Raw genomic sequence first — 18,992 nt, 5'->3', positions numbered from 1 at the left:
TTGTGGTCATCAATTTTTATTTATCAATGACATTTTTAACTCATGTTGTAGAGATATCTAAATTTCCTTGTAGGTAATTGAGGCGGGATTAAAACAAGGGTGAAAATGACATATTATGGAGAGGCTCGGAATGTGGTTTGGGCTCTTGTTTTGTATAACAGGTTGAGACTTTTTGTTTTCCTTTGGTAGCTTTCTTGAGAAGGAAGACATATATTTCTGTGGTCTGCCCTGGGGATCAGTCATAATCCTTTCTTTACTGTCTGTGCATGTTGCCCTTAGATTTTATCATGCACAACTATACCATATGTTTCCACTGTTTCACAGATGACACACATCTCTATATAGTATTGCATCAGAGACAGGCCACTGCATTCTGCCGACGATCTCACATTAACCGTACATCTGTCATCTTGTCAGCCAGTATTTTGGTATAACCACAAGCATTCATGATAACATCTACACCTACATTTTCACCTCTGTGCGTCACTGTCAGGATTATATATTCACTGTGGTAGCCCTGGCCAAGATCATGCCACACATGCTGGAACCCATCTGAACTGAACAAATTTATCTTGGTCTCATCTGACCACAGAAAGTCCTCTCAATATTCACACAGTTTTTTTTTCTTGTTTGCCATCCATGGAGACCGTTGTTATACAATGTCCTTCACATTGTCTGAGTTGTCAAGGAAACTCTGAAGCACCAGTCTGTTTTTCAGAGCAGAGTAGTAAGGAGTAAGGAATAGTCTATGGTGTCATTTTAGGAGGACGACTGCTGCAACCATGATTAGTAGTATGTTTTGTTCTATACCTACCGATTACTGCTACAACTGTGTTTGAGCTGATTTTTAGTTGGACACAGATCATCTTCTATCCTTTTCCATCTTTGATAAGTGTCACACAATCAGATCTTTTTGAATTCCTCTGGCAATTCCTTCCATGCAGAGCTATGATGCAGACATGCAGATAGACAGCCTACAGGTCCAAAACTGAGGGTTCTGGTTGTTTTATAACCATGTTCATCAGTTAGCTAATTGAAAATCACTGGTGTAGTCAAATTTGTTTCCAAGATCACAGGTTTTTGAACTTGCATGACAGTGATCAATAGCGTGTTCACTTTTGTTGCCCTGAGTTGGATATTGGGGCCTGTATTTTCATTGTATTCTTTGCAAACTATTTGCTTTTGACTGTCCATAAGGGAAAATACCTATGAAATATTTCACTTATTGAAAATTTGTACAAATTTGAATCATTTGACATTTAAATGCTTAGCTAGTTGGTACACTTACGTAGACATTTGCCACATTTACTGTCCCTCTTGCTCCCACCCCCTACTTTTCCTCCCATCCTGCTTACAAGCATGAACATGCATGAGCTGGAACATGCAAAGGAATAGTTTTGTGTGGATCAGTCTGAGACACTTTCTTTGTTTCCCATTTACAGGGCCAAGCCTATCAATGCACACTGGACTTCTTTCTTTCTTTTTTTTTGCGTGTGAACACAGAACTGAATGCCAACCATCATGGGTAGATATTTGCTTCATTTAATATATAGCATGTTGGATTACAATTGCTGACTATATCTTTAATTTCTTCACCGTTAAAGAAAAGTAACAATGAGTTTGTGAGTCCCGGGCTCATGACTCAAAAATGCATCTCCATTTGCAATCTGTATGTAAGTAGTGCTTTAGTGAAACATGCTCCAGATGTTCAGATTTGTCAACTGCAGCCCTAATGACATATCTTAGCCTCAGTTGGTTCATGCGAGGTTGCATTTTCATTAAAGGAAACCAACTGTCAAACCAAATTTACTTCAAATGCTTTGAGAAACCACAGTTAACACCAAAGCAGTGTTCCACCATGTGTGCAGCAGTATGTACGTCTGCGGATGACAGGTGCCCTTTGTCTGATGATTCATCACAGTGGCCGAATATGTTGTCATTGCTTCATTGATGTTATTCATGTTGGAACTTTACTGTACCTCAGGGATTCATGGACTGATGGGAGTGCTGACAGACTAAAAATGTGTAACTCAGATTGGAATTTACGAGCCAGAGGATAAACGTGTAGATGCGCAATATTTTTTCCACTTAACTCCACCTTTCCATGAGGATCTTTCTCAGCTTGTGTGTGTGTGTGTGTGTGTGTGTGTGTGTGTGTGTGTGTGTGTGTGTGTGTGTGTGTGTGTGTGTGTGTGCGTGTGCGTGCGTGCGTGCGTGTGTGTGTGTGAGTGCCTCTTTCCCAGAGGTCATTGTCTCTGGGTCCAGACGGCTCCGACTCAGGTTCTCAGTGTGGCTTCACTAATCTGCCGTAATTATGTCTCACAGCCAGCTCACTCACAGTCACACTCATACACTGACTCCTTGTCTCCTTGACTCTCTTCTCTCCTCCCTCTATCTCTTTCTCCTATTTTTTCTCAGGAGAACAGAATCTTAGCTGCTTCAGTGGTATCTGGCCGTGCATGTGTGTGTGTCTGTATAAGACACGATGCTACCCATGCAATGGGACCGTTAAACTGCCATGACACACCACAAAGGACTCCCTTTACAGCTTCAAGGTAAAAATAAATAAAAAAATAAAATAAATGCCTTCGTGACTCGCTATACAGTGAGAGGGTTTTCCAATGCTAGAGTCATCTGCTGCGCACATGACTCCCCCCGTCTTGCAAGTGTGACGCATATCTCCCTTGTGCTTCATCTGCCATCACGCCTCAGGGTGTGTGGTGACGCAGACGCTCAGTGGGCATCCTAAATCCAGACTACCTGATTGGGTTCATAGGAGTTGATCATAAGGGTATCCCCAGACATATAGCATGAAGACATTCACCTTTGATTATTTTAAAAATCCAAATTGGTTATTTCTGTTAAGATACAGATTGATGAATGATACGCAGTGATTCAATGATCAACAGAGTTTTGGAATAATTTTATTATGTAGAGTAAACCAGGTTTCCTATAGGTGATACAGATTACATTATACTCACCAACCAGAGGACAAAAGGAGATTGAAACTTGAGCAATCAGACGGCATAGATATAGGTCTTAAACAAATTCTGACATTGGCTAAACAGATTTCGAAGAGAAAACAAAGGTGAAAGATAAAATAGTAACCCTAAATGTCAATGCTATTTCATCACATTTTACAGACTGACTTTGTTTCACAACTTAGACTTATACTTGTGCAATATCTTTTTTCAGTGCATTACCAACACTCTGGGTGTTCTAACTTTTGTTTTTTAACTCCATAAAGATAGTTTCTTTCTACATCTCAGCGCTTATTTTAGAAAGTATAGTCCTATAAAGTGCCAAAGCTATGAAAATTGTAAAAAACTCAAATTATTTGACATCCCACGTGTATGTAAAAATGGGCCAACTTAGTTTCCTTCCCCTGCTCCCCCACACATTCTATTCATTCACATTGTCTCAGACATTTTGCTTAATAGTAAGATCTACTTAATTAGCTGCAGTTTCACACGGAAACAGCTGAACTTGCAACTTCACCCTCGCTGTCCTTCGCTGTCATGAAACGCTCCCTTCTGCCACTCCCTCTGCCTAAGCATGACTCGGGATCACATAAAATGTATATTTTTGGTTTTGCCACAGAACAAACGTTTTCATAGTACAATAAATCTAAAATAAAAAGGTAGTAACACTACACCACAAGGACAAAAACTGTAATCACAAAGTATGTAAGTACACATTTGTATGGCACTTTTCCCACAGTTGCAAGGCACAGTAAACAACAGCTAGGAGACAAACACACTGATGACAACCCCAAAGAATAATGCTGTCAGCCCACAGTATAGTTAGTGATATCATGGTTCAATCTTGCAGCACGGATTTAAAAATGGCTTTGGCAGACTTGTAAATAACCCCAGGTAGCTAAGCCATCGTGTTAAATATAAACCTTAATTTGGTTATGTCAGCTATTATTATTTAACTTTACTAGAACAAAGAGTTTTCATATCATGGCGTGCATTGCAGTACATTCTCCTCACTGTCAATCACCTGACACACGCAGAAGAAGATCAAAGTCCCTTCCAGGAAATAATCTCTCAGAAACATGCCACCTTTTCAACTTTATTGTTTCATGCAAGGCGTTTTAAGGAAGTTGATAGAGCTCATTATCAGTTGTATTATAAAAGGATGTAGTGAGCGTGTTAAGGTTTGATATCCACGGGAAAGTATACAGTAGCTACGTGGCATAAACAAGGAAATGAAAACCAATATCATTTTAAATGACAGAATGGGAGCACGCGAGATAAGGAGACACACATTAAATGAACTCTTGTTTAGGTAAACAGTCTAAAAATAATCACCTTAATTAGATCTAACATTTAGCTGTCCCTGACTGCACCCTCTGAAGGAACAATTCTATTTAAACTCTCAGGCATCATGACTACAATGCAGTTTTCTAATTCATAATTGCAGTTTGAACTCATTTATATTGCAGTGATGTACGTTGAAGTGAACTCTGTTTAACCCCATGACAGCGTTCATTTATTCAGAAGGCAGGTTGGCCTTACAGGACAAACCTGTTCCTTTTCAATAGAACTCTGTGGAGCGTTTGGCCTGTGTGTCAGCGTACGCGAACCCCACTGAGCTCATTAAACTGTTAATATCGCTGTCTTCCTCCTCACAAAACCTCAAACCTCACAAGATATCGCATGCTCAGTGGCTGAAACACACAATCCTTGCGCACGCAGACACTCGCTCATACGCACGTACAAAGCCTCGCAAAGCTTTTCTGACTCAATGCGTGCCTGGCTGCTTGCTTAAACACACACACACACACAGAGAGACGCACGCACACACGGCTGCAGCACAGCACTCTTATTTAAACTGATGTGAGTGCTGTCACGACATCCGACTAGTCCTATTTGTTCCACAGAAGCCTTGGCGTGAGAGAGCAGGGTCACCCCACTGGCTCTCATGCAAATCTATTCAGCACACACGCGCACGCACACACACTCACGCGCACACTTAATAGTCCTGCAGATAAGCAAAAAGACAGAGACAGACGGGGAGGTAACCAGAGAGCCGCATAGAGAATCAAGCAGAGAGAGAGACTGGTGGACAGGAAAACCACGAGGACAGGGAAGGGATGAAGGACAGAAGACTGACAGATGCAGAGGCAAATCAACCTGAAGACGCACAGTCGCACATAATGAAAGTGTCAGATTTCATGTCCACAGTAAACAATGGCAAGACTTTAGAGCTTTCCAGACCACTCATTGGTGACCTCAAATGGTAGCAAAAGGTACTGCAGCTGTTTTCTTTTAAAAACTTACCAATCATGTAATATTTCAGAGGATCAGCCACCGATGGGTCAGAAAGGCAAAGTATGGTCAAGCTAGTTTGTCTGATACACCATCCAACTACAACAAGTGTTTACAGTTGCTCTAAATGGCCAGATGCGATTATCATTTAAATTTGGTGCACATTTTTGGATCGCCTCTACTCAGAGGCATTCATACTGTTGCAATGATGGAATGAGCTATTTTGTTCAGTTTACACCTGGTCAGCTGCTTTATTTAGTAGTCAGATTGTTGGTTTCAGAAGTTTGTTAAAGAAACCCCCCCTCCTAGTTCTGAAGCGGGCTGAGGTGTTACCAGCACATTTTTGTATAGCACCTTTTATTATTATTGGTTGTGGTTCACTGTATATAACAATATTTATTGGGTCATTAATTCACCGTTTTTAAAAATATAATTCCTTATTGCTTTTGTTTAAACCAGAAGTCACGTGACCCCAGCCTAGGCATATGCGGGAGTTTTTTTGTTAAAAGCTAGGCCCACAGCCATGCATTCATTGAATGGTGTGTTGGAGCAGCAGTAGCCAGGCTGTGGTGTGCGTACAGTTTTCATCTTGGTGCGTGTAAGTTTTAACATTTATTTTGTTTCATTTCACTAACTAGATAACTTAATCCTAAAAATAATTTAAAACTTCACTGTATTGTGTGTTTGCAGGGGACCATTTTGACCCTTTGTAACCTTTTTGACGTTTGATCCATGGAGACAATAAACTTTTGAAAGACACTTGATACACTGATCATTTCAAGGGGGCAACAGAGGGAATTCTTCATACAGTTTGACTGCACAACAAGGACTGTTGTACATACTCACGGACGTCAGATTTCTCAAATTCAATGACCACATGTGACAAGTGACAAATATACTGATAATGTCATTATGCAATGTATTATGTAATATTAGTATGTCTCATGCTGTTTTAAAGTAGATCTGTAAGGATTTTTTATGTGTAAAGTCAACATCTGTATCAGCATCTGTCAGGGACTTGCTAATTTAGTGACATTTTATAAGCTAATATCAAAAGATTAGTTAGTGAGACAGTTTCACCAGGTGACTTCTGCTGCAAGACAAACTACCAAAGCACAACCTTCTGGTTATGGATACGACACCACAAAACGGAAGGAATTGGGTGATTTTTACTCTTTATAACACAACTTGGTTGGTTGTTTTAGCTATAAAACATGCCACCTGTGAACTCAAACTATGCTAACGAGAGACTCACAGGAGAGTTAAGCTGAACAGGATATGACTGTGAGCAAATAGTAACATATTGCAGTGTCTTCCAAGATGTTTCTTATAGAAATCAGTCATTTTGTCTTTAATTGTTTATTCATCATTGGGATCAGTGGGAGTTTATAGCGCCATTTGTTCTGATTTGTCATTTTTTTCAGTTTTCATACGTGGTACTGACGACTGCTGCCCTTATGGAGGATTACATTTACACAAACCGATGACAAACTGTCCAACGTGTTGCATAGGCATAAGCAAATCAGCTGTCTGGAAATGTTTCATGAATCAGACGTGGGGTTTTCTTATTGTACACAAAAAGGAAACGAGCGAGTGAGTGGTAGGCAAAACAGGACCAGGGAGCTACGCACAATGACGTAACGTGACAGGTGGACAAGTTATTACAATTAGTGGACAGTGCTTTTACAGTAGAGCATTGCTCAGGGGGACCATTTGGTGCTGTCCAAAGAAAGACCAAGGAAAGCTGCTCACATCCGAGCAGTGAAAGCAGTGTGTGGGATGTGCTATTCGGGTGAGAGGAGAGAAGCTTATGTCATAAAAGTTATATCATAATAAAGACAAAAGAAAGATTGTTTGTGCATGTGTTCTGATTGCCGGGCTGCACCTTTATAGCTCTCCTCTTTCACCGTCAGTCACAGTTTGTGTACCGCTGGTCTTGCAGTATTTTTTGCAGGGATTTTAGTGAGTTGAACCTGCATGTTTGGCCGTCGGATTTGTCCCGCATAGCCTAGCCCAAATATGTCAAGCGTGACAATATTAGTCATTTCATGCCAAAAAAAGAATAGTGGGTCATATCCACCCCTCCTCCCTCTTAAATCCATGCACGCACATACAGACACACACACACCCACCCACCCACACACACACAGACAGACACACACACTTTCGCCTGTCGCCCCTCCTCCTCCTTCTCCTTCCTCTCTTTCTCTCTCTCTCTCTCTCACGCACACACACACGCAAGCACACACTCAGCATGCTTCATTATACACTTGCCCACACAGCATAGCGTGCCGGAAACAGACTCAATAGATGCCAAGCTCCCGGTCCCTGCAGGCTCACTGCCCCTAAAACACTGGATGCACCTTCACAAATTAGGTTAATTTGCTTTTGCCACAGAGACTGCCAAAATACAGTCTAGTGGTTCGACAAACATTTATGACAGGGAAATAATTAGATTATTTTTTGTAAATTCCGGCTCTCATCAGTTAACCTTGCTGGGTTCAATAATCAGACCAGCTGAAGTGAAATAGATATGAGGTATATTCAGATAATGATAGAACTTTTAATATATGCAGTCAGGCTATTGTGAAAATGGATGTGACTTTTAAAAAACCTTCAAAGCTTTCACTCTCATAAACTTCCTAGGCTACATGAGAAAATGACAACTGTGGTCCTTCCCTTATTTTTATGCCCTTGCCACGGGGGTATTTGAGGATATGACCAGTTTCAGAAAGGGTGAGAGGGAGTGAGGCAGAAAAAGGAGGGGGGAGTTCTCTTTCCTCTTTGGCACAGCATGGTGAGAGGGTTATTGTCTCTGGCTGAGTGCAACATTTTTTTTTCCTTTTGTCACGTTCACCAATTTTTTTCTGCTGCGGAGGCAGATAAACAAGCACGGAAGGGAAGGTAGGCTAGACTTGAGTGGGCGAGTGCAATTTGCATCAGAGCGACTGAGTCTGCACGATTCATTGATGACTCCATAAATAGCACGACATGCATCCCAAATGAAATCATACCAAAGATCTCATTCTCTCTCTCATTCAATCTCTTTTTCTCTACTAGGGTAAAGGTAACATTCACACACAGGTTGTCTTCATGAGTCAGAGAAAAATGAGAGAAATAATATTGCATAAAAAGGCAAAAAATGTCTGTCTAAAGACATTTGTTAAACAACCATTACCATGAAACGATTGGTTCTGTAAAAGCCCCTACGGGAATGTCTGGCCGCTATTTCACATTAGTTCTGAGGCAATGAATTAAATGCACACAACCCAAACAGAGCATGGAGTGTGACCTGTGCATGCAAGCATTCAAAAGCTCACGTAATGGGACTCCATTGTATGTCTGCATCTTACAGTTTTGTTTTTTTCTGTTTCTTGACAGACTTACATTTTCAAAAGCATATTTGTGGAGCTGCATCAGGGATGTATAAAGATGTAAAAGAAGATCATATCGCTTTAATCTTCCTGTATCTTAATAATCACCCATACCTCTTTCATTAATTCTGTTATTACAGTCACATAGCCACAGGAATGCCATTGGCCTGTTTGCATCAATCAGGGCCCTTCCTGCCATGTAAAGCCTCCAGCTGGCAGAGGTTAAAATTGAAGTGATGAACATTACCAAATGAAGTTTCCATCCCGAGACTGAAACAGCTAGTTAACTGTTAATCAGCAGGTTAAGATGAGAAGCTTCACACCAATGTCTGGCCATGACTGCGAATATTTTACATACTGAGTTTTGTTCTTAAAGCACTGTACGCTCCTTCATTAGACACCGAATGACTGTCTTCCTGTCATCTCGAAATTCACTTCTTTCAGATATTGTTAAGTGATAATTTAGTTGAGCTTGTCTGTTGACTTTACATATACAGCTTGATCACTGTTCCCTCTAAGCTGTGCGTGTGCGCAATTGCGCACTGCTGACACGGTCTCCGCGCACAGAAAATCTGCGCTGCGCACAAAAAAAAAAAAAAAATCCAACCTAAATTGTAAATAAAATAAACACGTAACAATTCATTCTGTTCTATTTTTCAATGTGAGTCAGTGAGTGACCGGTGACTGGCTGCTGCAGCCAATGATGCGATTCACATACGTATTTACCATAGACTGTATATAATGGTATTTACGCAGCTAATCAACGTTAGTGGTGTAAACAATGGCAAACTTCTTTTTCTCTAGTTTAGTACCAGAGTAGACCAGGTAGACGTGTGTTTGAGCTACACTGCCCCCTGCAGTTTGGAAGCAGACTTCTTCTTCTCTAGTTTATTACTGGAGTAGACCAGGTAGACGTGTGTTTGAGATACACTGCCCCCTGCAGTTTGGGAGCAGATGCGCACGGAGTATAAATGCACACACGTTCTTTCGCACGGATTTCCGTGCGGCTGATTTCCGCCCGGCTCGTTCGTGCGGAAAGTATATTCCAGCCTTTAGGCGCCCTTATGTGCAGCCACCGTTGTTCTCATAGATATGAATGAGTAGATAGGACACGCCCCTTTGAGCTGCGTGCTACAGCGAGGCTAAGCTAGTGGGGGCAAAGTTTCAGTGCATTCCGTTGATGTAGGCGGCGTGAAAACGGAAACAACAAGTATGCCGGCTCACTGTGCTGCATACAATTACACACTACGTCATAGGATTGAGACAAGGAAACTTGGAATGACTTTTCATAGGTAAGAATCGTTTTTGGCTCTTTTTTCATTATTAAATCTTGTTGAGAGCTTCCAGTCTATGAGAGCTAACTAGTTAGCCACTAGCAAAACGCTAAGGCGAGCTAGCAGCTTGACAACCAAATACCAGACGATTAATAGTAGCTGTAGTATAGTTGTACAAGCAGTAGTAGTAATACTAAAAGTACAAGCAGCAGTAGTAGTATAAACAGCTGTTAGAGTCGTAGAAGTAGTATCAGCATTTGTAATAGTATAACAAGTTGTAGTAGCAGTGCCAGTGTCAGCAGCAGTAGTTTGTAGTCACATTGCTATTACTACCACCAATACTACCAATAGTAGTTATAAAGCCTAACTCATGTATATCCAGATTACCGTCTATGTTCTTCCTCCAAACTCATTTATGTTTGGGATTACAGGCAGTTCTTTAGGACTGCTCTCAAATAATTGAAATGTTACTAAACAAGTTTATACTTATCAAATTAAATAGCTCTGGTCTCCAGTATATTGGCGAATTCGGTTCTTTGTACTCAATTCATTAGCATGATTTCTTTTTAATATGTTGTGTACAGACTTAATTACTTCTCTGTCTACTTGTCTTACTCCATGTAGGTTTCCCAGAGACTATGGGTTGAGGAGGAAGTGAAAGTTTGTCGGCTTAGACCTGGTGTCATTCCATCAGTGTTAAACTTCCCGGCTCATCTTGGAAGAGTACGTGCCAGAAAGACCACGACCAAGCAGCCTTGAGATCTTAGACAGCGTCTCCCTGAGGTGGGTGTCGACGGTGTTCACAGTCAGGTCTGTGGTAATCCCGTCAAAAAACAAAACAGAAAAAAATCTAGATTATAAATCAACATGTAACCAAAGCACTCTGTATATAACACCATAGTATAGGATGTAGTTCAGAAAATGTCAAAGTATAGTATGCTTTACTCAAGAATAACATAGTATGGCCTGTAGTTCATAGTATAGCATGTCGGCAAAAAAACCCCATAGATTATTATGTGGTTCAAAAAGCGCAAAATGATAGGATGTTGCCTAAAATGGTCATGTATGATACGTGATTCAAAAAATGTCATAGTGCAAAATTGTCAAAATAGTATTTAATTCAAGAAAACATCAGAGTATAATATGTCATCTAAAAAATGCCATAGAAGAATATTTCATTGCACAAGTAAAAGTATAGTAACTTTTAAAACTGTTCGAATTCTTATATGTTGCTAAAAAAAAACAAAAAAAAACTAAAACAAAAAAAAGTCACAGTAATATGTCAATTAAAAAAGCCTATAGTATAGCATGTCGGTCTAAAAACATCACAGTATAGCCTTTAGTCCACAGCTGTCAGTAGGTGAGGAGCAACACAAAAACGGTCTAAACGGTGGTTTCCAGAGGGTTAGACGAAAATTTATTTGAAAGAGTAAGTTTACAACAGCACAACATATGAGGGGGTTAAAAACAAATGGGTGTTAGTAAAATAAAAATACATCAACAGAACTAAAAGTGAACTTCACGTTGACATTGATGGGCATTCCAACCAGGAACAAAACACACCGCAGTAGCACCCTAAACTAAAACTACCTTATGGGTTCCCTGTTTTCCTTTCTGAACAATTCAAAGGTCCCTCTCTATCTCCCCACACATCCACCAACCACTGGAACACATCTCCAAAGTTCTGCCGGGCCAGCTCAGCTTCCCCTCAGAAGAAGTGCTGCCACCTGCCAGATGAAGGAGCCTTTTGAGAGGCAGCTGGCATCGTGATTGGACTGTACTTTGGTCTGTTCCAATCCAGCTTCAGCTCCAGAGACGGCAGGCGGGACGAGTCAACGGAGGCCGGGTGGACGAAGGCATGCAGTGCAGCTGAGTACAATCCAGAAAACAACAGAGGAGGAGTGCAGCGGCGCAGGGCCAGAACAAGCAGAGTAGCATCGTATGTCTCTTAGAAAACATCATAGTATCGCCTTTGGTATGAAAAAACGCCATCATATACATCGTATATTGTACAAATAACAAGTCAAAGCAAAGCGACATACATTGTAGAATTGTAGTAATTGTGGGCTGACTGATTTACTGATTATCAGCATTTTATTTTTACTGATTTACGTTAATAAATACATTTAAAAATGGTGCTACTTTGGCTCTGAACTTTTATCTACCTGTGGTCGCTCTGTCTTCTGGAGTGATTTGATTGGTTATACGTCACGAATAAAACTCCTTTAACTTAACATCTGTAAACAAAACAAAAACGTATCAACAAAGTTTTCTGTTAAGGTTGGTGTTCTTGTAAGTTTAACGCCAAGATTTTAAATACTTTCATTTACTGCAAATGAATATCCAAATGAATATACTCCAAATGTCTCACTAATAATCATTATCAGCCTTAAAAACCCACAAAACACCCCTTTTTACTCGACCACACTTAGTACAGTCCGGTTCCCCCTTCTATAAATCTGCTTGGAATCTTCCACTTCCTGTTTGTCAAAGTGGCCTTCTACCTGGACAGGTTTTGTTGGAGCTCATGCAACAAACATTTTGGGTAACTGCACTTTAATATGGATGCATGACACTGAATTAGAGTCTGTTTTAATGAGACTGAGTTAAGATGTGTAGCTCTGTCATTAAATACGAAATTATTTCTCAGAATTCACAGAGGAAAGTCTGAAATGTTTGCTAGGTTAGCATCCCACATGTTCTTTGGCTCAGCTAAAGCTAACTCTCGCCAACTTCTGGATCTCTTGAGTTGCTTGTTGTTAAATTATCTTGCTCGAGGTGCTGAAGCTCAGAAAGTCTGAGATGTTTGTTCAAAATAAGCTCATTCTCAAGTCTTATCTAAACTGTCCTCTTTTGTTTGAACTTTCCCTAAACTTAGGGGTTAATGACAGAGCAGCACATCCAGACTCAGTCTCATTTATGTAGAGATTAAACTTCAGTGTCATTCATTGATGTTAAAGTGCAGTTTTTCAAATGTTTATTGCACATGCTCCCGACCAAACCAGTCCAGGTGGAAGACGATGTGAAGAGAAAGCTCCAGAGGATGAATATCACACATTTACATTGGAAATAAATGTCCTTTAATTAGACATTGTCATGCAAAAGTTGGATTTCCCTTTAATGATGTTCAAATCTTTGTTGAGTGTTTTGTTGATGTTGGTTTCTAAATGTTTTCTGACACTCGTCCCCAAAGATTAAAACCTTCTACGGCTCACAAGCTGCAACAATTCACACATTATCAACTATCTTTCTGACTAAACTAAGATAAAAAGTGAAAAACTGCCTGATTCCTGCATCATGGATGTAAATCTTTTTGGTTTTCATGACAGTAAACTGAATATATTTGTGTTTGACATTTTATAAACCAAAACAAGAAATGAATTACTGGAGAAAACAATCAACAGATTAATGGACAAAGAAAATGTGTTTTCCAACATATATGGCTGAATTACTCCAACATTACAAGATACATACAATTTCAATTCAATTTTATTTATAATAACTCCAAATACAGGTCAAATTGTCTCAAGACACTTTATTTTTATATTTTTTGTCATGTTTAAAATATGACAAAGTAAGAAATTTAAACCTCTTGACTAATCCAATGTATTACTTGGTTTTTAAGAGACTAATCGACAACTAAAATAACTTTCTCCACTAAAACTAATAAACATGAGGTCAAATAGAAGGAACAGTTTTAAATACTGCAGTCCCACGATGACAAGAATAAAGTTTGTCAACAAAAACTAAATCTGCTTGTGGATTCCGTTAAAGTCCTAATAAATGATAATAAAGTGTGATACTAAAGGTTTGTGGTGCTAAAAATGTCAAAGTAAAGATATCAAGTTGAACATCTGGATGGAGGTTGATAAAAGTTGACCTTCTTTCATTTCTCTGGAGCTGACTCCATGGATTTTATAGATGGTGGTTAAAGACCTGCTCTTCTAGTCGTCTTCCTTCTAGTCGCTGTAAAAAGTCAGTCCATCCTGGCCGACTTCAACATCTCTTCATGACAGCTTGTTCTGCCTCCGACCTCGTGGAAACTCCAGAAACTCGGGAAAACCCGTGGAGACTCGAAGAACTCGTGGAGACTCGAAGAACTCGTCGGGCGGGGGAAGGTGTGGTGGGCGGTGGGGGGAGGTGGGGGAGTAGAGGGGGGAGGCCGCCACCCACCTCCCCGCCTACTCTCCGCCCTGACTCCACCCAGACTCCGCCTTGGCTCCACCCATGTGGTCACTTCAGAAACTACGATGCCAAAGGGACGACGAATTTATTTCTTTTCATCTGATCTGTAGCTCAGTGAGTTAAGGATTTGCCTATGGAGCTGCAGGTCGCTGGTTCAAGACCAGACACTTCTTAAATTTTATCAAAATCCTGACAAAGACAAAGAAAGAAAATTGCCGGTGGTGGGTCTTGAACCTGCGACCCTCCGCTTCGGAGTCTGTCTTCTTATCCCCTGAGCTACTCGCTCAGATACTAAATATTCTTTTTTTTGCGCATTTATCATCTATTTTTTCTCGTTTTCGAGGTTTTTTTTTAACTCGAGTCTCGACTCGACCGTTTTTCTCAGGAGGTTGGACTTCAGCCTTTGTGCTGGAGGGTTGAACCCTCAGTTCCAAGACTTTCCAAAGCCTCCACACCTCCCGAGTCCTCAGGACCTGAGCTTTCACACAGTCTGAGGGCTGAAATTTTCTAAGTCCCACAGTAGTTCTCTGTTAGTTTGAACCTTTAGACAGTCTGAGGACTGAAATTTTCTCAGTCCCACAGTAGTTCTCTGTTAGTTTGATCCTTCAGACAGTCTGAGGACTGAAATTTTCTAAGTCCCACAGTAGTTCTCTGTTAGTTTGAACCTTCAGACAGTCCAAGGACTGAAATATTCTAAGTTCCTGAGTAGTTCTCTGTTAGTTTGAACCTTTAGACAGTCCAAGGACTGAAATCTTAAAAGTTTCTCAGTACTTCTCTGTTAGTTTGAACCTTCAGACAGTCCAAGGACTGAAATCTTAAAAGTTTCTCAGTACTTCTCTGTTAGTTTGAACCTTCAGACAGTCTGAGGACTGAAATCTTAAAAGTTTCTCAGTACTTCTCTGTTAGTTTGAACTTTCTAGTTAACAGAAGCCTTAAAACTTGTGACCATGAGTCTTGATTTCACATTTAGACCATCAATCTGAGTTCTTCTCAGACTTTCACCTGTGGGTTTTTTAGAAATCCTGAACAAACTTTGATTCTCTTCACTGAACAGTAAACTTTGTGGAGATCAGAAGGTAACATTAGTTTGATAAATGCCTTCAATCTCTAGTAGACTTTATCTGGAAATCAGTTTTCTGAAATGAGTTCTTAGTAAATCTGTCCACAATCAAACCAAGAACATAGAAAGAGGAAATGTTTGAAGAAACAACTTGATGTTTTCATTTCAGACTAGAAAACAATTTATGGCCTTTATCTGTTTTTGCTCTTTTGATCATTTTATTGTTTCCTCTGTTTGATTTGATCTTCTAAAGTTTAACTGGTGCCCTTTCGAAGGCTTTATCTTTAGTTTGATTCTTCTTAAATGTTTAGTTTTGCTCTTTTCTCACCCTTTATTCTGTTCTAATGTCTGATCTGATTTTGAAATGTTTTGTCTTTTTAATGTTTAATTGTTGTTTTTTCAAATGTTTTATCGGCTTGTTTGAAAAATTTCCTTTTCTTTCCCAATGTTTAATTTTTCGATTAAATCGTTAAGGTTTTTCTTCTTAAATGTTTTACCACCTTTTAATGTTTAATTTTCTTTTTTAAAGCTTCATTGTACTTTCTGTTTAATTCCTATTTAAAGTTTTGTCTTCAGGATTTAATTTTCTAATTAAACATTTAATTTTTTAATTAAATGTTTTGACTTTTTAAGGTTTAATAGTCTAATTAAATGTTTTGTATTTTTCTAAATGTGTAATATTCTTGTTTAATTGTATTTTTTAAATGTTTAATTATCTAAAATATTTCATCTTTAATGTTTAATATTTTTGTTTAAAAATTTTTGTTTCATTTCATAATTACATGTTTTGTATCTTCCGTTTAATTATCTAATTAAATATTTTGTCTAATATAATTTAATTGTATTTAATGTTTAATTTTCTTTTTAAAAGTTTTATGTTAAATGTTTTTTCCTTTGATTTAATTGCTTTTTTTACTGTAGTTTATTTCTTTAATCTTTTTTTCTGTCAAGATTTTAACCCCAACCTTAAAAATGAAACAAACCCTTAAATCACAATGAAAATACTTCTGTTGTCACAATCACGAGTTAGTCAATTATTCAGTTTATCAATTCAACTTTATTTGTTTAGCACCTTTCACACAGATTACAAAACTAAACAAGCAAAGAGAAAAAACTGTTAAAACTATGATTAAAACTGAAAAACAAACAAAAAAGATTTAATATCGTAATAAATTATGTTGTGTCCAGGGGATGGAGTGAGTTTACTGAAGTCTTCTTGGGCTCACATGGTAAATCATTTAAAATATAGACCTGATATTCAGTCTAAGGAAACTGCAGAGCGACAGAAGAACCAACAATATCTCCTGTTTTCTCCTTTAGTGAGTCGACTCTTCTTGTGCTTTCAGACCAAAGAACTACAGACTCTTCACAACCTGCTCAAACTCTTGGTACAGGACCTCACCACACGGGTCAAGAAGGTTTCTGTCTCATTTCTACTCTGAAGATCACCTTCTCCTGCTCAAACTGCTGACAAATGTTTCTGCTGCTCTAAAGTCTGGTCTCCAGAACTTCCTAAAAACTCTCAAAGTCTCTTCTGCTGCAGGTTGCTTTGTAGAACTGTTGCAGAAAACCTCACTAAACCACATGGAGGGGCCTCAAGATAGTTGTCCAAATGAAACCGTACAAAAACCAAACTAGTAAAACCCAAATGCTAAAGTCTCCTGCAGCCTACCAGAGAACCTCTGAGAACAGAGAATCAGGACAGGAACTCTTACCTTCTGGACAACCAACGCTGGTTCTCAAACAAGAATACAGAATGTGTCTGACCAAAAACCTCTGAAGACTCACTACAGCCAAGATAAAGACACAACTCACCTGCACCAAATCTACTAATCACTGCACACATTAGCACCATGTGCTAACTGTGGCTAAAGAACCACCTTTACCAAGACAACTATCCAGTACAAAGCCCTAAAACACACCAAGAAACACATTAAAGACGATTTTACTGCTGGAAGCTGCAAGCCAACGCCTAAAGAACAAACTACAGCAATGGAGCCAAACCCGGTTCTGTGGTGAAGAGAAGCAGAGGAAATGTTTGTCTGCAGCTAAATAAAGCAGGAAGACACTGAGCTGCTCAGGTGTTCCTGATAACACCAATCAGCCACCTGGACAGCCAATAGGAACACAGCCACCTGGACAGCCAATAGGAACACAGTTTCCTGGAAGTCCAGAGGGCTGGGTTAGTGAAGGAAATTTAATTTAAAGTTGAAACAGAAAGTTAACAAAGAAAGTTGAAAACCAGCTTCTGATACCTGAAATCTCTGAGTTTTCACACAAAGAACACCTGAACATGTCAAACTGGTTCCATAGTAGAACCATCATTGTAAAAATGTCATAGTATGGTGTGTTGCTCAAAAAACATTAGGACCTGGCTGTCAGGGACAAACATGGAAGAAACATGAGAACAGAGAGAACCCAACCAGTAGGTCACAGTTTATCACCCCCCAGTCATCTCCTGAAGTCCATATGGTGAGAGACAACAGTATCTGGTTGTTAATTTACCAGAGGATGCTTATAATCATGCTGATGTGGTCTGTACTCTACAGTATTTTAGTGACTCATTAAATGCCTAAGTTGTTTTTTTTAAATGCTTTTCAGTTTTTAATAAACATTTAACAGCCTATATGTAATCAATAAATGGCCTTTGCCTATCTTAAGAAAAATTCACTCAGAACTCTGATACGTTAACAGTACTAAATAAATCAATAAATACATGCATACACACAAAAATAAGTTAATACATTAACTGTGTTAAGATAAGATTTAGATTTAAAAAAAAGTTGTTTATGTTTTTGCAGAATCCAGTATTGCTCACTGGTTGGTCATTACATTTTGTTAGTTTGATTTCACTGTTTAAAATGATGCCACCTCTTTTCAGACAGAACCTGTGATAATAAAACAATACAAATTTTTTAGTTCCGTGTTAATAAAGCACTTAAAGCTTTAAGTATGGCTAAATGCTTTTTTCAAAATTAAATATGTCACTCCTTAGGTAGTGGCCCCAAGTTCAGTAAAGTTGGAAAGATATTCACAGATTCGGGCTTCCAGCATCAATAACTCATTAGATATAGGTTGTCAAAACATAAACGGTGCCTCTTTCCCATTGTTGCAAGGCAGACAATGTGCTACAAGCCCAGTTTTATCAATAGTAGCTGTCTTTCAAGCTACAGGAATAACATTGGTGTCTATGGAGTGAACAGGGTCCGTCTGCAATTTGCAAAACCGCTGCAACAGTAAAGAGAGACAAATATTCAATAACTTCACTCTTATACATTGTAGTGTCACTAAAATCACTGCAGCCTTCAACTAGCTCCTGTTGACAAAGTGTTTTAACAGAAATGTAAATGCTGTAATTTGATTCTTTTAATGAACCATGTAACTTGAATGGATGTGATGCTGGTGTGACCACAGTGCACACGTCTGATGTTGCTCACAGTGGTCCAAGGAACGCTCAGGGAGTTTGTGTGTTTGCTCAGACACATGAAAAATTAGAGGGAACATTGAGCTTGATGTAAAGTATGTCATTTTTGTGTAAATTTTAAAATATTAATTACACAGTTTAAAAGTAAAGTATCGATCTATCTATCTATCTATCTATCTATCTATCTATCTATCTATCTATCTATCTATCTATCTATCTATCTATCTATCTATCTATCTATCTATCTATCTATCTATCTATCTATCTATCTATCTATCTATCTATATCTACTGTAATTAACTACTTGAATAAAGTATTCAGTGCTTTTATTTTGATGGTTCGCTAACGACACTTGAAGTTCTCTACTGCGTCGCAACGTCACACTGTTACGTCGTAGCC

General features: G+C 39.1%; 1 long non-coding RNA gene across 1 annotated transcript; it reads left to right on the top strand.

Annotated features, from left to right (window-relative positions):
* The first annotated feature begins 8,633 nt into the window (after positions 1–8,633).
* Positions 8,634–12,062, top strand: LOC129349256 (uncharacterized). The gene is made up of 3 exons (XR_008602187.1): positions 8,634–9,942; positions 10,549–10,707; positions 11,554–12,062. It is a non-coding gene; the product is annotated as an uncharacterized LOC129349256 (long non-coding RNA).
* The last annotated feature ends 6,930 nt before the right edge of the window (positions 12,063–18,992 follow it).

The sequence above is a fragment of the Amphiprion ocellaris genome, chromosome 7 (genome assembly GCF_022539595.1).
Source record: "Amphiprion ocellaris isolate individual 3 ecotype Okinawa chromosome 7, ASM2253959v1, whole genome shotgun sequence".
Lineage (NCBI taxonomy): Eukaryota > Metazoa > Chordata > Actinopteri > Pomacentridae > Amphiprion > Amphiprion ocellaris.
This window is presented reverse-complemented; position numbering and strand designations above follow the sequence as displayed.